Source organism: Anomaloglossus baeobatrachus, chromosome 1 (assembly GCF_048569485.1).
Source record: "Anomaloglossus baeobatrachus isolate aAnoBae1 chromosome 1, aAnoBae1.hap1, whole genome shotgun sequence".
Classification (NCBI taxonomy): Eukaryota; Metazoa; Chordata; class Amphibia; order Anura; family Aromobatidae; genus Anomaloglossus; species Anomaloglossus baeobatrachus.
The window spans coordinates 283,919,768-283,936,051 of record NC_134353.1 but is presented as its reverse complement, the minus strand read 5'-3'; the positions used below and the strand labels follow the sequence as shown (position 1 = coordinate 283,936,051).

Here is a 16,284-nt window from a genome sequence, read left to right as displayed (position 1 = left end):
AACAAAACATGATTGTAATGTAACAGAAACCTGTCAGAAATGGGATTCGAACCCACGCCTCAAGTAGAGACTGCGACCTGAACGCAGCGCCTTGGACCGCTCGGCCATCCTGACAAGCACAACTGTGGAAAATTCACACTTTCTAAAAACAAACACATTTTTTGTTTGGCCCCAAAAAAAGGCAAATTTTGAACTGAAAATTTATTAACGCCTTTGAGTTTGCCTTGCAATGCTGTAGCTTTAACTTTGTAGGTTGCTGAAATAGCTCAGTTGGGAGAGCGTTAGACTGAAGATCTAAAGGTCCCTGGTCTGATCCCGGGTTTCAGCACGCTGTTTTTAAGTATGAGTGATTTGAGATAAAGTTCTTTCTCCATATGCATTTAGCAAGATTTTCATTCTTTGTGAAGTGCAGATATACCTGAAAAAAACAGTTTTAAGTATCTCTTTTCAGAACAGTCACTAATGCGAGAAGAAAATGAAAGTAGTTATACTGAAAAATTAAGTTGAAGTCGAAGTAGTATGGAGGAAATCGGAGAAAAAATCTGAGAAATATCAACATAAAGTGCTAAGGATCTTTAAGATTTTGTGTATCTTGAGGTTTATTTTATGAGATTTTCCACCTCCCTCTTCTTACTGATAGTGCAGCAGAGAACAACATGATTGTGACAGACAGGATTGAGGATCCAGAGGGTTCTCATTGGCTTTGTCCTTGGACTAATCTGGTTTGTGGAAATGTCTGAATTGTGACAGAGGGACATAGTGAAAATGAAAAAAAAAACAAAACATGATTGTAATGTAACAGAAACCTGTCAGAAGTGGGATTCGAACCCACGCCTCAAGTAGAGACTGCAACCTGAACGCAGCGCCTTGGACCGCTCGGCCATCCTGACAAGCACAACTGTGGAAAATTCACACTTTCTAAAAACAAACACATTTTTTGTTTGGCCCCAAAAAAATGCAAATTTTGAACTGAAAATGTATTAACGCCTTTGAGTTTGCCTTGCAATGCTGTAGCTTTAACTTTGTAGGTTGCTGAAATAGCTCAGTTGGGAGAGCGTTAGACTGAAGATCTAAAGGTCCCTGGTCCGATCCCGGGTTTCAGCACGCTGTTTTTAAGTATGAGTGATTTGAGATAAAGTTCTTTCTCCATATGCATTTAGCAAGATTTTCATTCTTTGTGAAGTGCAGATATACCTGAAAAAAACAGTTTTAAGTATCTCTTTTCAGAACAGTCACTAATGCGAGAAGAAAATGAAAGTAGTTATACTGAAAAATTAAGTTGAAGTCGAAGTAGTATGGAGGAAATCGGAGAAAAAATCTGAGAAATATCAACATAAAGTGCTAAGGATCTTTAAGATTTTGTGTATCTTGAGGTTTATTTTATGAGATTTTCCACCTCCCTCTTTTACTGATAGTGCAGCAGAGAACAACATGATTGTGACAGACAGGATTGAGGATCCAGAGGGTTCTCATTGGCTTTGTCCTTGGACTAATCTGGTTTGTGGAAATGTCTGAATTGTGACAGAGGGACATAGTGAAAATGAAAAAAAAACAAAACATGATTGTAATGTAACAGAAACCTGTCAGAAGTGGGATTCGAACCCACGCCTCAAGTAGAGACTGCGACCTGTACTCAGCGCCTTGGACCGCTCGGCCATCCTGACAAGCACAACTGTGGAAAATTCACACTTTCTAAAAACAAACACATTTTTTGTTTGGCCCCAAAAAAATGCAAATTTTGAACTGAAAATGTATTAACGCCTTTGAGTTTGCCTTGCAATGCTGTAGCTTTATCTTTGTAGGTTGCTGAAATAGCTCAGTTGGGAGAGCGTTAGACTGAAGATCTAAAGGTCCCTGGTCCGATCCCGGGTTTCAGCACGCTGTTTTTAAGTATGAGTGATTTGAGATAAAGTTCTTTCTCCATATGCATTTAGCAAGATTTTCATTCTTTGTGAAGTGCAGATATACCTGAAAAAAACAGTTTTAAGTATCTCTTTTCAGAACAGTCACTAATGCGAGAAGAAAATGAAAGTAGTTATACTGAAAAATTAAGTTGAAGTCGAAGTAGTATGGAGGAAATCGGAGAAAAAATCTGAGAAATATCAACATAAAGTGCTAAGGATCTTTAAGATTTTGTGTATCTTGAGGTTTATTTTATGAGATTTTTCACCTCCCTCTTCTTACTGATAGTGCAGCAGAGAACAACATGATTGTGACAGACAGGATTGAGGATCCAGAGGGTTCTCATTGGCTTTGTCCTTGGACTAATCTGGTTTGTGGAAATGTCTGAATTGTGACAGAGGGACATAGTGAAAATGAAAAAAAAAAAACATGATTGTAATGTAACAGAAACCTGTCAGAAGTGGGATTCGAACCCACGCCTCAAGTAGAGACTGCGACCTGAACGCAGCGCCTTGGACCGCTCGGCCATCCTGACAAGCACAACTGTGGAAAATTCACACTTTCTAAAAACAAACACTTTTTTTGTTTGGCCCCAAAAAAATGCAAATTTTGAACTGAAAATGTATTAACGCCTTTGAGTTTGCCTTGCAATGCTGTAGCTTAAATTTTGTAGGTTGCTGAAATAGCTCAGTTGGGAGAGCGTTAGACTGAAGATCTAAAGGTCCCTGGTCTGATCCCGGGTTTCAGCACGCTGTTTTTAAGTATGAGTGATTTGAGATAAAGTTCTTTCTCCATATGCATTTAGCAAGATTTTCATTCTTTGTGAAGTGCAGATATACCTGAAAAAAACAGTTTTAAGTATCTCTTTTCAGAACAGTCACTAATGCGAGAAGAAAATGAAAGTAGTTATACTGAAAAATTAAGTTGAAGTCGAAGTAGTATGGAGGAAATCGGAGAAAAAATCTGAGAAATATCAACATAAAGTGCTAAGGATCTTTAAGATTTTGTGTATCTTGAGGTTTATTTTATGAGATTTTCCACCTCCCTCTTCTTACTGATAGTGCAGCAGAGAACAACATGATTGTGACAGACAGGATTGAGGATCCAGAGGGTTCTCATTGGCTTTGTCCTTGGACTAATCTGGTTTGTGGAAATGTCTGAATTGTGACAGAGGGACATAGTGAAAATGAAAAAAAAACAAAACATGCTTGTAATGTAACAGAAACCTGTAAGAAGTGGGATTCGAACCCACGCCTCAAGTAGAGACTGCGACCTGAACGCACCGCATTGGACCACTCGGCCATCCTGACAAGCACAACTGTGGAAAATTCACACTTTCTAAAAACAAACACATTTTTTGTTTGGCCCCAAAAAAAGGCAAATTTTGAACTGAAAATGTATTAACGCCTTTGAGTTTGCCTTGCAATGCTGTAGCTTTAACTTTGTAGGTTGCTGAAATAGCTCAGTTGGGAGAGCGTTAGACTGAAGATCTAAAGGTCACTGGTCCGATCTTCGGTTTCAGCACGCTGTTTTTAAGTATGAGTGATTTGAGATAAAGTTCTTTCTCCATATGCATTTAGCAAGATTTTCATTCTTTGTGACGTGCAGATATACCTGAAAAAAACAGTTTTAAGTATCTCTTTTCAGAACAGTCACTAATGCGAGAAGAAAATGAAAGTAGTTATACTGAAAAATTAAGTTGAAGTCGAAGTAGTATGGAGGAAATTGGAGAAAAAATCTGAGAAATATCAGCATAAAGTGCTAAGGATCTTTAAGATTTTGTGTATCTTGAGGTTTATTTTATGAGATTTTCCACCTCCCTCTTCTTACTGATAGTGCAGTAGAGAACAACATGATTGTGACAGACAGGATTGAGGATCCAGAGGGTTCTCATTGGCTTTGTCCTTGGACTAATCTGGTTTGTGGAAATGTCTGAATTGTGACAGAGGGACATAGAGAAAATGAAAAAAAAACAAAACATGATTGTAATGTAACAGAAACCTGTCAGAAGTGGGATTCGAACCCATGCCTCAAGTAGAGACTGCGACCTGAATGCAGCGCCTTGGACCGCTCGGCCATCCTGACAAGCACCACTGTGGATAATTCACACTTTCTAAAAACAAACACATTTTTTGTTTGGCCCCAAAAAAAGGCAAATTTTGAACTGAAAATTTATTAACGCCTTTGAGTTTGCCTTGAAATGCTGTAGCTTTAACTTTGTAGGTTGCTGAAGTAGCTCAGTTGGGAGAGCGTTAGACTGGAGATCTGAAGGTCCCTGGTCCGATCCCGGGTTTCAGCACGCTGTTTTTAAGTATGAGTGATTTGAGATAAAGTTCTTTCTCCATATGCATTTAGCAAGATTTTCATTCTTTGTGAAGTGCAGATATACCTGAAAAAAAACAGTTTTAAGTATCTCTTTTCAGAACAGTCACTAATGCGAGAAGAAAATGAAAGTAGTTATACTGAAAAATTAAGTTGAAGTCGAAGTAGTATGGAGGAAATCAGAAAAAAAATCTGAGAAATATCAACATAAAGTGCTAAGGATCTTTAAGATTTTGTGTATCTTGAGGTTTATTTTATGAGATTTTTCACCTCCCTCTTCTTACTGATAGTGCAGCAGAGAACAACATGATTGTGACAGACAGGATTCAGGATCCAGAGGGTTCTCATTGGCTTTGTCCTTGGACTAATCTGGTTTGTGGAAATGTCTGAATTGTGACAGAGGGACATAGTGAAAATGAAAAAAAAAAAAAACATGATTGTAATGTAACAGAAACCTGTCAGAAGTGGGATTCGAACCCACGCCTCAAGTAGAGACTGCGACCTGAACGCAGCGCCTTCGACCGCTCGGCCATCCTGACAAGCACAACTGTGGAAAATTCACACTTTCTAAAAACAAACACATTTTTTGTTTGGCCCCAAAAAAATGCAAATTTTGAACTGAAAATGTATTAACGCCTTTGAGTTTGCCTTGCAATGCTGTAGCTTTAACTTTGTAGGTTGCTGAAATAGCTCAGTTGGGAGAGCGTTAGACTGAAGATCTAAAGGTCCCTGGTCCGATCCCGGGTTTCAGCACGCTGTTTTTAAGTATGAGTGATTTGAGATAAAGTTCTTTCTCCATATGCATTTAGCAAGATTTTCATTCTTTGTGAAGTGCAGATATACCTGAAAAAAACAGTTTTAAGTATCTCTTTTCAGAACAGTCACTAATGCGAGAAGAAAATGAAAGTAGTTATACTGAAAAATTAAGTTGAAGTCGAAGTAGTATGGAGGAAATCGGAGAAAAAAATCTGAGAAATATCAACATAAAGTGCTAAGGATCTTTAAGATTTTGTGTATCTTGAGGTTTATTTTATGAGATTTTCCACCTCCCTCTTCTTACTGATAGTGCAGCAGAGAACAACATGATTGTGACAGACAGGATTCAGGATCCAGAGGGTTCTCATTGGCTTTGTCCTTGGACTAATCTGGTTTGTGGAAATGTCTGAATTGTGACAGAGGGACATAGTGAAAATGAAAAAAAAACAAAACATGCTTGTAATGTAACAGAAACCTGTAAGAAGTGGGATTCGAACCCACGCCTCAAGTAGAGACTGCGACCTGAACGCAGCGCATTGGACCACTCGGCCATCCTGACAAGCACAACTGTGGAAAATTCACACTTTCTAAAAACAAACACATTTTTTGTTTGGCCCCAAAAAAAGGCAAATTTTGAACTGAAAATTTATTAACGCCTTTGAGTTTGCCTTGCAATGCTGTAGCTTTAACTTTGTAGGTTGCTGAAATAGCTCAGTTGGGAGAGCGTTAGACTGAAGATCTAAAGGTCCCTGGTCCGATCTTCGGTTTCAGCACGCTGTTTTTAAGTATGAGTGATTTGAGATAAAGTTCTTTCTCCATATGCATTTAGCAAGATTTTCATTCTTTGTGACGTGCAGATATACCTGAAAAAAACAGTTTTAAGTATCTCTTTTCAGAACAGTCACTAATGCGAGAAGAAAATGAAAGTAGTTATACTGAAAAATTAAGTTGAAGTCGAAGTAGTATGGAGGAAATCGGAGAAAAAATCTGAGAAATATCAGCATAAAGTGCTAAGGATCTTTAAGATTTTGTGTATCTTGAGGTTTATTTTATGAGATTTTCCACCTCCCTCTTCTTACTGATAGTGCAGTAGAGAACAACATGATTGTGACAGACAGGATTGAGGATCCAGAGGGTTCTCATTGGCTTTGTCCTTGGACTAATCTGGTTTGTGGAAATGTCTGAATTGTGACAGAGGGACATAGAGAAAATGAAAAAAAAACAAAACATGATTGTAATGTAACAGAAACCTGTCAGAAGTGGGTTTCGAACCCATGCCTCAAGTAGAGACTGCGACCTGAATGCAGCGCCTTGGACCGCTCGGCCATCCTGACAAGCACCACTGTGGAAAATTCACACTTTCTAAAAACAAACACATTTTTTGTTTGGCCCCAAAAAAAGGCAAATTTTGAACTGAAAATTTATTAACGCCTTTGAGTTTGCCTTGAAATGCTGTAGCTTTAACTTTGTAGGTTGCTGAAGTAGCTCAGTTGGGAGAGCGTTAGACTGGAGATCTGAAGGTCCCTGGTCCGATCCCGGGTTTCAGCACGCTGTTTTTAAGTATGAGTGATTTGAGATAAAGTTCTTTCTCCATATGCATTTAGCAAGATTTTCATTCTTTGTGAAGTGCAGATATACCTGAAAAAAAACAGTTTTAAGTATCTCTTTTCAGAACAGTCACTAATGCGAGAAGAAAATGAAAGTAGTTATACTGAAAAATTAAGTTGAAGTCGAAGTAGTATGGAGGAAATCAGAAAAAAAATCTGAGAAATATCAACATAAAGTGCTAAGGATCTTTAAGATTTTGTGTATCTTGAGGTTTATTTTATGAGATTTTTCACCTCCCTCTTCTTACTGATAGTGCAGCAGAGAACAACATGATTGTGACAGACAGGATTCAGGATCCAGAGGGTTCTCATTGGCTTTGTCCTTGGACTAATCTGGTTTGTGGAAATGTCTGAATTGTGACAGAGGGACATAGTGAAAATGAAAAAAAAAAAAAACATGATTGTAATGTAACAGAAACCTGTCAGAAGTGAGATTCGAACCCACGCCTCAAGTAGAGACTGCGACCTGAACGCAGCGCCTTCGACCGCTCGGCCATCCTGACAAGCACAACTGTGGAAAATTCACACTTTCTAAAAACAAACACATTTTTTGTTTGGCCCCAAAAAAATGCAAATTTTGAACTGAAAATGTATTAACGCCTTTGAGTTTGCCTTGCAATGCTGTAGCTTTAACTTTGTAGGTTGCTGAAATAGCTCAGTTGGGAGAGCGTTAGACTGAAGATCTAAAGGTCCCTGGTCCGATCCCGGGTTTCAGCACGCTGTTTTTAAGTATGAGTGATTTGAGATAAAGTTCTTTCTCCATATGCATTTAGCAAGATTTTCATTCTTTGTGAAGTGCAGATATACCTGAAAAAAACAGTTTTAAGTATCTCTTTTCAGAACAGTCACTAATGCGAGAAGAAAATGAAAGTAGTTATACTGAAAAATTAAGTTGAAGTCGAAGTAGTATGGAGGAAATCGGAGAAAAAAATCTGAGAAATATCAACATAAAGTGCTAAGGATCTTTAAGATTTTGTGTATCTTGAGGTTTATTTTATGAGATTTTCCACCTCCCTCTTCTTACTGATAGTGCAGCAGAGAACAACATGATTGTGACAGACAGGATTCAGGATCCAGAGGGTTCTCATTGGCTTTGTCCTTGGACTAATCTGGTTTGTGGAAATGTCTGAATTGTGACAGAGGGACATAGTGAAAATGAAAAAAAAAAAAACATGATTGTAATGTAACAGAAACCTGTCAGAAGTGGGATTCGAACCCACGCCTCAAGTAGAGACTGCGACCTGAACGCAGCGCCTTCGACCGCTCGGCCATCCTGACAAGCACAACTGTGGAAAATTCACACTTTCTAAAAACAAACACATTTTTTGTTTGGCCCCAAAAAAATGCAAATTTTGAACTGAAAATGTATTAACGCCTTTGAGTTTGCCTTGCAATGCTGTAGCTTTAACTTTGTAGGTTGCTGAAATAGCTCAGTTGGGAGAGCGTTAGACTGAAGATCTAAAGGTCCCTGGTCCGATCCCGGGTTTCAGCACGCTGTTTTTAAGTATGAGTGATTTGAGATAAAGTTCTTTCTCCATATGCATTTAGCAAGATTTTCATTCTTTGTGAAGTGCAGATATACCTGAAAAAAACAGTTTTAAGTATCTCTTTTCAGAACAGTCACTAATGCGAGAAGAAAATGAAAGTAGTTATACTGAAAAATTAAGTTGAAGTCGAAGTAGTATGGAGGAAATCGGAGAAAAAAATCTGAGAAATATCAACATAAAGTGCTAAGGATCTTTAAGATTTTGTGTATCTTGAGGTTTATTTTATGAGATTTTCCACCTCCCTCTTCTTACTGATAGTGCAGCAGAGAACAACATGATTGTGACAGACAGGATTGAGGATCCAGAGGGTTCTCATTGGCTTTGTCCTTGGACTAATCTGGTTTGTGGAAATGTCTGAATTGTGACAGAGGGACATAGTGAAAATGAAAAAAAAACAAAACATGCTTGTAATGTAACAGAAACCTGTAAGAAGTGGGATTCGAACCCACGCCTCAAGTAGAGACTGCGACCTGAACGCAGCGCCTTGGACCACTCGGCCATCCTGACAAGCACAACTGTGGAAAATTCACACTTTCTAAAAACAAACACATTTTTTGTTTGGCCCCAAAAAAAGGCAAATTTTGAACTGAAAATGTATTAACGCCTTTGAGTTTGCCTTGCAATGCTGTAGCTTTAACTTTGTAGGTTGCTGAAATAGCTCAGTTGGGAGAGCGTTAGACTGAAGATCTAAAGGTCCCTGGTCCGATCTTCGGTTTCAGCACGCTGTTTTTAAGTATGAGTGATTTGAGATAAAGTTCTTTCTCCATATGCATTTAGCAAGATTTTCATTCTTTGTGACGTGCAGATATACCTGAAAAAAACAGTTTTAAGTATCTCTTTTCAGAACAGTCACTAATGCGAGAAGAAAATGAAAGTAGTTATACTGAAAAATTAAGTTGAAGTCGAAGTAGTATGGAGGAAATCGGAGAAAAAATCTGAGAAATATCAGCATAAAGTGCTAAGGATCTTTAAGATTTTGTGTATCTTGAGGTTTATTTTATGAGATTTTCCACCTCCCTCTTCTTACTGATAGTGCAGTAGAGAACAACATGATTGTGACAGACAGGATTGAGGATCCAGAGGGTTCTCATTGGCTTTGTCCTTGGACTAATCTGGTTTGTGGAAATGTCTGAATTGTGACAGAGGGACATAGAGAAAATGAAAAAAAAACAAAACATGATTGTAATGTAACAGAAACCTGTCAGAAGTGGGATTCGAACCCATGCCTCAAGTAGAGACTGCGACCTGAATGCAGCGCCTTGGACCGCTCGGCCATCCTGACAAGCACCACTGTGGAAAATTCACACTTTCTAAAAACAAACACATTTTTTGTTTGGCCCCAAAAAAAGGCAAATTTTGAACTGAAAATTTATTAACGCCTTTGAGTTTGCCTTGCAATGCTGTAGCTTTAACTTTGTAGGTTGCTGAAGTAGCTCAGTTGGGAGAGCGTTAGACTGGAGATCTGAAGGTCCCTGGTCCGATCCCGGGTTTCAGCACGCTGTTTTTAAGTATGAGTGATTTGAGATAAAGTTCTTTCTCCATATGCATTTAGCAAGATTTTCATTCTTTGTGAAGTGCAGATATACCTGAAAAAAAACAGTTTTAAGTATCTCTTTTCAGAACAGTCACTAATGCGAGAAGAAAATGAAAGTAGTTATACTGAAAAATTAAGTTGAAGTCGAAGTAGTATGGAGGAAATCAGAAACAAAATCTGAGAAATATCAACATAAAGTGCTAAGGATCTTTAAGATTTTGTGTATCTTGAGGTTTATTTTATGAGATTTTTCACCTCCCTCTTCTTACTGATAGTGCAGCAGAGAACAACATGATTGTGACAGACAGGATTCAGGATCCAGAGGGTTCTCATTGGCTTTGTCCTTGGACTAATCTGGTTTGTGGAAATGTCTGAATTGTGACAGAGGGACATAGTGAAAATGAAAAAAAAAAAAACATGATTGTAATGTAACAGAAACCTGTCAGAAGTGGGATTCGAACCCACGCCTCAAGTAGAGACTGCGACCTGAACGCAGCGCCTTCGACCGCTCGGCCATCCTGATAAGCACGACTGTGGAAAATTCACACTTTCTAAAAACAAACACATTTTTTGTTTGGCCCCAAAAAAATGCAAATTTTGAACTGAAAATGTATTAACGCCTTTGAGTTTGCCTTGCAATGCTGTAGCTTTAACTTTGTAGGTTGCTGAAATAGCTCAGTTGGGAGAGCGTTAGACTGAAGATCTAAAGGTCCCTGGTCCGATCCCGGGTTTCAGCACGCTGTTTTTAAGTATGAGTGATTTGAGATAAAGTTCTTTCTCCATATGCATTTAGCAAGATTTTCATTCTTTGTGAAGTGCAGATATACCTGAAAAAAACAGTTTTAAGTATCTCTTTTCAGAACAGTCACTAATGCGAGAAGAAAATGAAAGTAGTTATACTGAAAAATTAAGTTGAAGTCGAAGTAGTATGGAGGAAATCGGAGAAAAAAATCTGAGAAATATCAACATAAAGTGCTAAGGATCTTTAAGATTTTGTGTATCTTGAGGTTTATTTTATGAGATTTTCCACCTCCCTCTTCTTACTGATAGTGCAGCAGAGAACAACATGATTGTGACAGACAGGATTGAGGATCCAGAGGGTTCTCATTGGCTTTGTCCTTGGACTAATCTGGTTTGTGGAAATGTCTGAATTGTGACAGAGGGACATAGTGAAAATGAAAAAAAAAAAAACATGATTGTAATGTAACAGAAACCTGTCAGAAGTGGGATTCGAACCCACGCCTCAAGTAGAGACTGCGACCTGAACGCAGCGCCTTGGACCGCTCAGCCATCCTGACAAGCACAACTGTGGAAAATTCACACTTTCTAAAAACAAACACATTTTTTGTTTGGCCCCAAAAAAATGCAAATTTTGAACTGAAAATGTATTAACGCCTTTGAGTTTGCCTTGCAATGCTGTAGCTTTAACTTTGTAGGTTGCTGAAATAGCTCAGTTGGGAGAGCGTTAGACTGAAGATCTAAAGGTCCCTGGTCCGATCCGGGGTTTCAGCACGCTGTTTTTAAGTATGAGTGATTTGAGATAAAGTTCTTTCTCCATATGCATTTAGCAAGATTTTCATTCTTTGTGACGTGCAGATATACCTGAAAAAAACAGTTTTAAGTATCTCTTTTCAGAACAGTCACTAATGCGAGAAGAAAATGAAAGTAGTTATACTGAAAAATTAAGTTGAAGTCGAAGTAGTATGGAGGAAATCGGAGAAAAAATCTGAGAAATATCAGCATAAAGTGCTAAGGATCTTTAAGATTTTGTGTATCTTGAGGTTTATTTTATGAGATTTTCCACCTCCCTCTTCTTACTGATAGTGCAGTAGAGAACAACATGATTGTGACAGACAGGATTGAGGATCCAGAGGGTTCTCATTGGCTTTGTCCTTGGACTAATCTGGTTTGTGGAAATGTCTGAATTGTGACAGAGGGACATAGAGAAAATGAAAAAAAAACAAAACATGATTGTAATGTAACAGAAACCTGTCAGAAGTGGGATTCGAACCCATGCCTCAAGTAGAGACTGCGACCTGAATGCAGCGCCTTGGACCGCTCGGCCATCCTGACAAGCACCACTGTGGAAAATTCACACTTTCTAAAAACAAACACATTTTTTGTTTGGCCCCAAAAAAAGGCAAATTTTGAACTGAAAATTTATTAACGCCTTTGAGTTTGCCTTGCAATGCTGTAGCTTTAACTTTGTAGGTTGCTGAAGTAGCTCAGTTGGGAGAGCGTTAGACTGGAGATCTGAAGGTCCCTGGTCCGATCCCGGGTTTCAGCACGCTGTTTTTAAGTATGAGTGATTTGAGATAAAGTTCTTTCTCCATATGCATTTAGCAAGATTTTCATTCTTTGTGAAGTGCAGATATACCTGAAAAAAAACAGTTTTAAGTATCTCTTTTCAGAACAGTCACTAATGCGAGAAGAAAATGAAAGTAGTTATACTGAAAAATTAAGTTGAAGTCGAAGTAGTATGGAGGAAATCAGAAACAAAATCTGAGAAATATCAACATAAAGTGCTAAGGATCTTTAAGATTTTGTGTATCTTGAGGTTTATTTTATGAGATTTTTCACCTCCCTCTTCTTACTGATAGTGCAGCAGAGAACAACATGATTGTGACAGACAGGATTCAGGATCCAGAGGGTTCTCATTGGCTTTGTCCTTGGACTAATCTGGTTTGTGGAAATGTCTGAATTGTGACAGAGGGACATAGTGAAAATGAAAAAAAAAAAAACATGATTGTAATGTAACAGAAACCTGTCAGAAGTGGGATTCGAACCCACGCCTCAAGTAGAGACTGCGACCTGAACGCAGCGCCTTCGACCGCTCGGCCATCCTGATAAGCACGACTGTGGAAAATTCACACTTTCTAAAAACAAACACATTTTTTGTTTGGCCCCAAAAAAATGCAAATTTTGAACTGAAAATGTATTAACGCCTTTGAGTTTGCCTTGCAATGCTGTAGCTTTAACTTTGTAGGTTGCTGAAATAGCTCAGTTGGGAGAGCGTTAGACTGAAGATCTAAAGGTCCCTGGTCCGATCCCGGGTTTCAGCTCGCTGTTTTTAAGTATGAGTGATTTGAGATAAAGTTCTTTCTCCATATGCATTTAGCAAGATTTTCATTCTTTGTGAAGTGCAGATATACCTGAAAAAAACAGTTTTAAGTATCTCTTTTCAGAACAGTCACTAATGCGAGAAGAAAATGAAAGTAGTTATACTGAAAAATTAAGTTGAAGTCGAAGTAGTATGGAGGAAATCGGAGAAAAAAATCTGAGAAATATCAACATAAAGTGCTAAGGATCTTTAAGATTTTGTGTATCTTGAGGTTTATTTTATGAGATTTTCCACCTCCCTCTTCTTACTGATAGTGCAGCAGAGAACAACATGATTGTGACAGACAGGATTGAGGATCCAGAGGGTTCTCATTGGCTTTGTCCTTGGACTAATCTGGTTTGTGGAAATGTCTGAATTGTGACAGAGGGACATAGTGAAAATGAAAAAAAAAAAAACATGATTGTAATGTAACAGAAACCTGTCAGAAGTGGGATTCGAACCCACGCCTCAAGTAGAGACTGCGACCTGAACGCAGCGCCTTGGACCGCTCAGCCATCCTGACAAGCACAACTGTGGAAAATTCACACTTTCTAAAAACAAACACATTTTTTGTTTGGCCCCAAAAAAATGCAAATTTTGAACTGAAAATGTATTAACGCCTTTGAGTTTGCCTTGCAATGCTGTAGCTTTAACTTTGTAGGTTGCTGAAATAGCTCAGTTGGGAGAGCGTTAGACTGAAGATCTAAAGGTCCCTGGTCCGATCCGGGGTTTCAGCACGCTGTTTTTAAGTATGAGTGATTTGAGATAAAGTTCTTTCTCCATATGCATTTAGCAAGATTTTCATTCTTTGTGAAGTGCAGATATACCTGAAAAAACCAGTTTTAAGTATCTCTTTTCAGAACAGTCACTAATGCGAGAAGAAAATGAAAGTAGTTATACTGAAAAATTAAGTTGAAGTCGAAGTAGTATGGAGGAAATCGGAGAAAAAATCTGAGAAATATCAGCATAAAGTGCTAAGGATCTTTAAGATTTTGTGTATCTTGAGGTTTATTTTATGAGATTTTCCACCTCCCTCTTCTTACTGATAGTGCAGTAGAGAACAACATGATTGTGACAGACAGGATTGAGGATCCAGAGGGTTCTCATTGGCTTTGTCCTTGGACTAATCTGGTTTGTGGAAATGTCTGAATTGTGACAGAGGGACATAGAGAAAATGAAAAAAAAACAAAACATGATTGTAATGTAACAGAAACCTGTCAGAAGTGGGATTCGAACCCATGCCTCAAGTAGAGACTGCGACCTGAATGCAGCGCCTTGGACCGCTCGGCCATCCTGACAAGCACCACTGTGGAAAATTCACACTTTCTAAAAACAAACACATTTTTTGTTTGGCCCCAAAAAAAGGCAAATTTTGAACTGAAAATTTATTAACGCCTTTGAGTTTGCCTTGCAATGCTGTAGCTTTAACTTTGTAGGTTGCTGAAGTAGCTCAGTTGGGAGAGCGTTAGACTGGAGATCTGAAGGTCCCTGGTCCGATCCCGGGTTTCAGCACGCTGTTTTTAAGTATGAGTGATTTGAGATAAAGTTCTTTCTCCATATGCATTTAGCAAGATTTTCATTCTTTGTGAAGTGCAGATATACCTGAAAAAAAACAGTTTTAAGTATCTCTTTTCAGAACAGTCACTAATGCGAGAAGAAAATGAAAGTAGTTATACTGAAAAATTAAGTTGAAGTCGAAGTAGTATGGAGGAAATCAGAAACAAAATCTGAGAAATATCAACATAAAGTGCTAAGGATCTTTAAGATTTTGTGTATCTTGAGGTTTATTTTATGAGATTTTTCACCTCCCTCTTCTTACTGATAGTGCAGCAGAGAACAACATGATTGTGACAGACAGGATTCAGGATCCAGAGGGTTCTCATTGGCTTTGTCCTTGGACTAATCTGGTTTGTGGAAATGTCTGAATTGTGACAGAGGGACATAGTGAAAATGAAAAAAAAAAAAACATGATTGTAATGTAACAGAAACCTGTCAGAAGTGGGATTCGAACCCACGCCTCAAGTAGAGACTGCGACCTGAACGCAGCGCCTTCGACCGCTCGGCCATCCTGATAAGCACGACTGTGGAAAATTCACACTTTCTAAAAACAAACACATTTTTTGTTTGGCCCCAAAAAAATGCAAATTTTGAACTGAAAATGTATTAACGCCTTTGAGTTTGCCTTGCAATGCTGTAGCTTTAACTTTGTAGGTTGCTGAAATAGCTCAGTTGGGAGAGCGTTAGACTGAAGATCTAAAGGTCCCTGGTCCGATCCCGGGTTTCAGCTCGCTGTTTTTAAGTATGAGTGATTTGAGATAAAGTTCTTTCTCCATATGCATTTAGCAAGATTTTCATTCTTTGTGAAGTGCAGATATACCTGAAAAAAACAGTTTTAAGTATCTCTTTTCAGAACAGTCACTAATGCGAGAAGAAAATGAAAGTAGTTATACTGAAAAATTAAGTTGAAGTCGAAGTAGTATGGAGGAAATCGGAGAAAAAAATCTGAGAAATATCAACATAAAGTGCTAAGGATCTTTAAGATTTTGTGTATCTTGAGGTTTATTTTATGAGATTTTCCACCTCCCTCTTCTTACTGATAGTGCAGCAGAGAACAACATGATTGTGACAGACAGGATTGAGGATCCAGAGGGTTCTCATTGGCTTTGTCCTTGGACTAATCTGGTTTGTGGAAATGTCTGAATTGTGACAGAGGGACATAGTGAAAATGAAAAAAAAAAAAACATGATTGTAATGTAACAGAAACCTGTCAGAAGTGGGATTCGAACCCACGCCTCAAGTAGAGACTGCGACCTGAACGCAGCGCCTTGGACCGCTCAGCCATCCTGACAAGCACAACTGTGGAAAATTCACACTTTCTAAAAACAAACACATTTTTTGTTTGGCCCCAAAAAAATGCAAATTTTGAACTGAAAATGTATTAACGCCTTTGAGTTTGCCTTGCAATGCTGTAGCTTTAACTTTGTAGGTTGCTGAAATAGCTCAGTTGGGAGAGCGTTAGACTGAAGATCTAAAGGTCCCTGGTCCGATCCGGGGTTTCAGCACGCTGTTTTTAAGTATGAGTGATTTGAGATAAAGTTCTTTCTCCATATGCATTTAGCAAGATTTTCATTCTTTGTGAAGTGCAGATATACCTGAAAAAACCAGTTTTAAGTATCTCTTTTCAGAACAGTCACTAATGCGAGAAGAAAATGAAAGTAGTTATACTGAAAAATTAAGTTGAAGTCGAAGTAGTATGGAGGAAATCGGAGAAAAAATCTGAGAAATATCAACATAAAGTGCTAAGGATCTTTAAGATTTTGTGTATCTTGAGGTTTATTTTATGAGATTTTCCACCTCCCTCTTCTTACTGATAGTGCAGCAGAGAACAACATGATTGTGACAGACAGGATTGAGGATCCAGAGGGTTCTCATTGGCTTTGTCCTTGGACTAATCTGGTTTGTGGAAATGTCTGAATTGTGAGAGAGGGACATAGTGAAAATGAAAAAAAAACAAAA

General features: G+C 38.4%; 14 non-coding genes across 14 annotated transcripts; 11 read left to right on the top strand and 3 right to left on the bottom strand.

Moving 5' to 3' along the window:
- Positions 1 to 1,031: 1,031 nt before the first annotated feature.
- TRNAF-GAA (transfer RNA phenylalanine (anticodon GAA)) lies at positions 1,032 to 1,104 on the top strand. The gene has a single exon. It is a non-coding gene; the product is annotated as a tRNA-Phe (tRNA).
- A 701-nt stretch (positions 1,105 to 1,805) lies between these two features.
- On the top strand, positions 1,806 to 1,878 carry TRNAF-GAA (transfer RNA phenylalanine (anticodon GAA)). Its single transcript has one exon. It is a non-coding gene; the product is annotated as a tRNA-Phe (tRNA).
- Positions 1,879 to 2,354: 476 nt separating this feature from the next.
- TRNAL-CAG (transfer RNA leucine (anticodon CAG)) lies at positions 2,355 to 2,437 on the bottom strand. The gene has a single exon. It is a non-coding gene; the product is annotated as a tRNA-Leu (tRNA).
- Positions 2,438 to 4,128: 1,691 nt separating this feature from the next.
- Positions 4,129 to 4,201, top strand: TRNAS-GGA (transfer RNA serine (anticodon GGA)). Its single transcript has one exon. It is a non-coding gene; the product is annotated as a tRNA-Ser (tRNA).
- Positions 4,202 to 4,680: 479 nt separating this feature from the next.
- On the bottom strand, positions 4,681 to 4,763 carry TRNAL-CAG (transfer RNA leucine (anticodon CAG)). Its single transcript has one exon. It is a non-coding gene; the product is annotated as a tRNA-Leu (tRNA).
- A 141-nt stretch (positions 4,764 to 4,904) lies between these two features.
- Positions 4,905 to 4,977, top strand: TRNAF-GAA (transfer RNA phenylalanine (anticodon GAA)). The gene has a single exon. It is a non-coding gene; the product is annotated as a tRNA-Phe (tRNA).
- A 1,478-nt stretch (positions 4,978 to 6,455) lies between these two features.
- On the top strand, positions 6,456 to 6,528 carry TRNAS-GGA (transfer RNA serine (anticodon GGA)). Its single transcript has one exon. It is a non-coding gene; the product is annotated as a tRNA-Ser (tRNA).
- Positions 6,529 to 7,231: 703 nt separating this feature from the next.
- TRNAF-GAA (transfer RNA phenylalanine (anticodon GAA)) lies at positions 7,232 to 7,304 on the top strand. The gene has a single exon. It is a non-coding gene; the product is annotated as a tRNA-Phe (tRNA).
- Positions 7,305 to 7,782: 478 nt separating this feature from the next.
- On the bottom strand, positions 7,783 to 7,865 carry TRNAL-CAG (transfer RNA leucine (anticodon CAG)). Its single transcript has one exon. It is a non-coding gene; the product is annotated as a tRNA-Leu (tRNA).
- Positions 7,866 to 8,006: 141 nt separating this feature from the next.
- TRNAF-GAA (transfer RNA phenylalanine (anticodon GAA)) lies at positions 8,007 to 8,079 on the top strand. Its single transcript has one exon. It is a non-coding gene; the product is annotated as a tRNA-Phe (tRNA).
- A 1,478-nt stretch (positions 8,080 to 9,557) lies between these two features.
- TRNAS-GGA (transfer RNA serine (anticodon GGA)) lies at positions 9,558 to 9,630 on the top strand. Its single transcript has one exon. It is a non-coding gene; the product is annotated as a tRNA-Ser (tRNA).
- Positions 9,631 to 10,332: 702 nt separating this feature from the next.
- Positions 10,333 to 10,405, top strand: TRNAF-GAA (transfer RNA phenylalanine (anticodon GAA)). Its single transcript has one exon. It is a non-coding gene; the product is annotated as a tRNA-Phe (tRNA).
- Positions 10,406 to 11,882: 1,477 nt separating this feature from the next.
- TRNAS-GGA (transfer RNA serine (anticodon GGA)) lies at positions 11,883 to 11,955 on the top strand. Its single transcript has one exon. It is a non-coding gene; the product is annotated as a tRNA-Ser (tRNA).
- A 2,252-nt stretch (positions 11,956 to 14,207) lies between these two features.
- Positions 14,208 to 14,280, top strand: TRNAS-GGA (transfer RNA serine (anticodon GGA)). Its single transcript has one exon. It is a non-coding gene; the product is annotated as a tRNA-Ser (tRNA).
- The last annotated feature ends 2,004 nt before the right edge of the window (positions 14,281 to 16,284 follow it).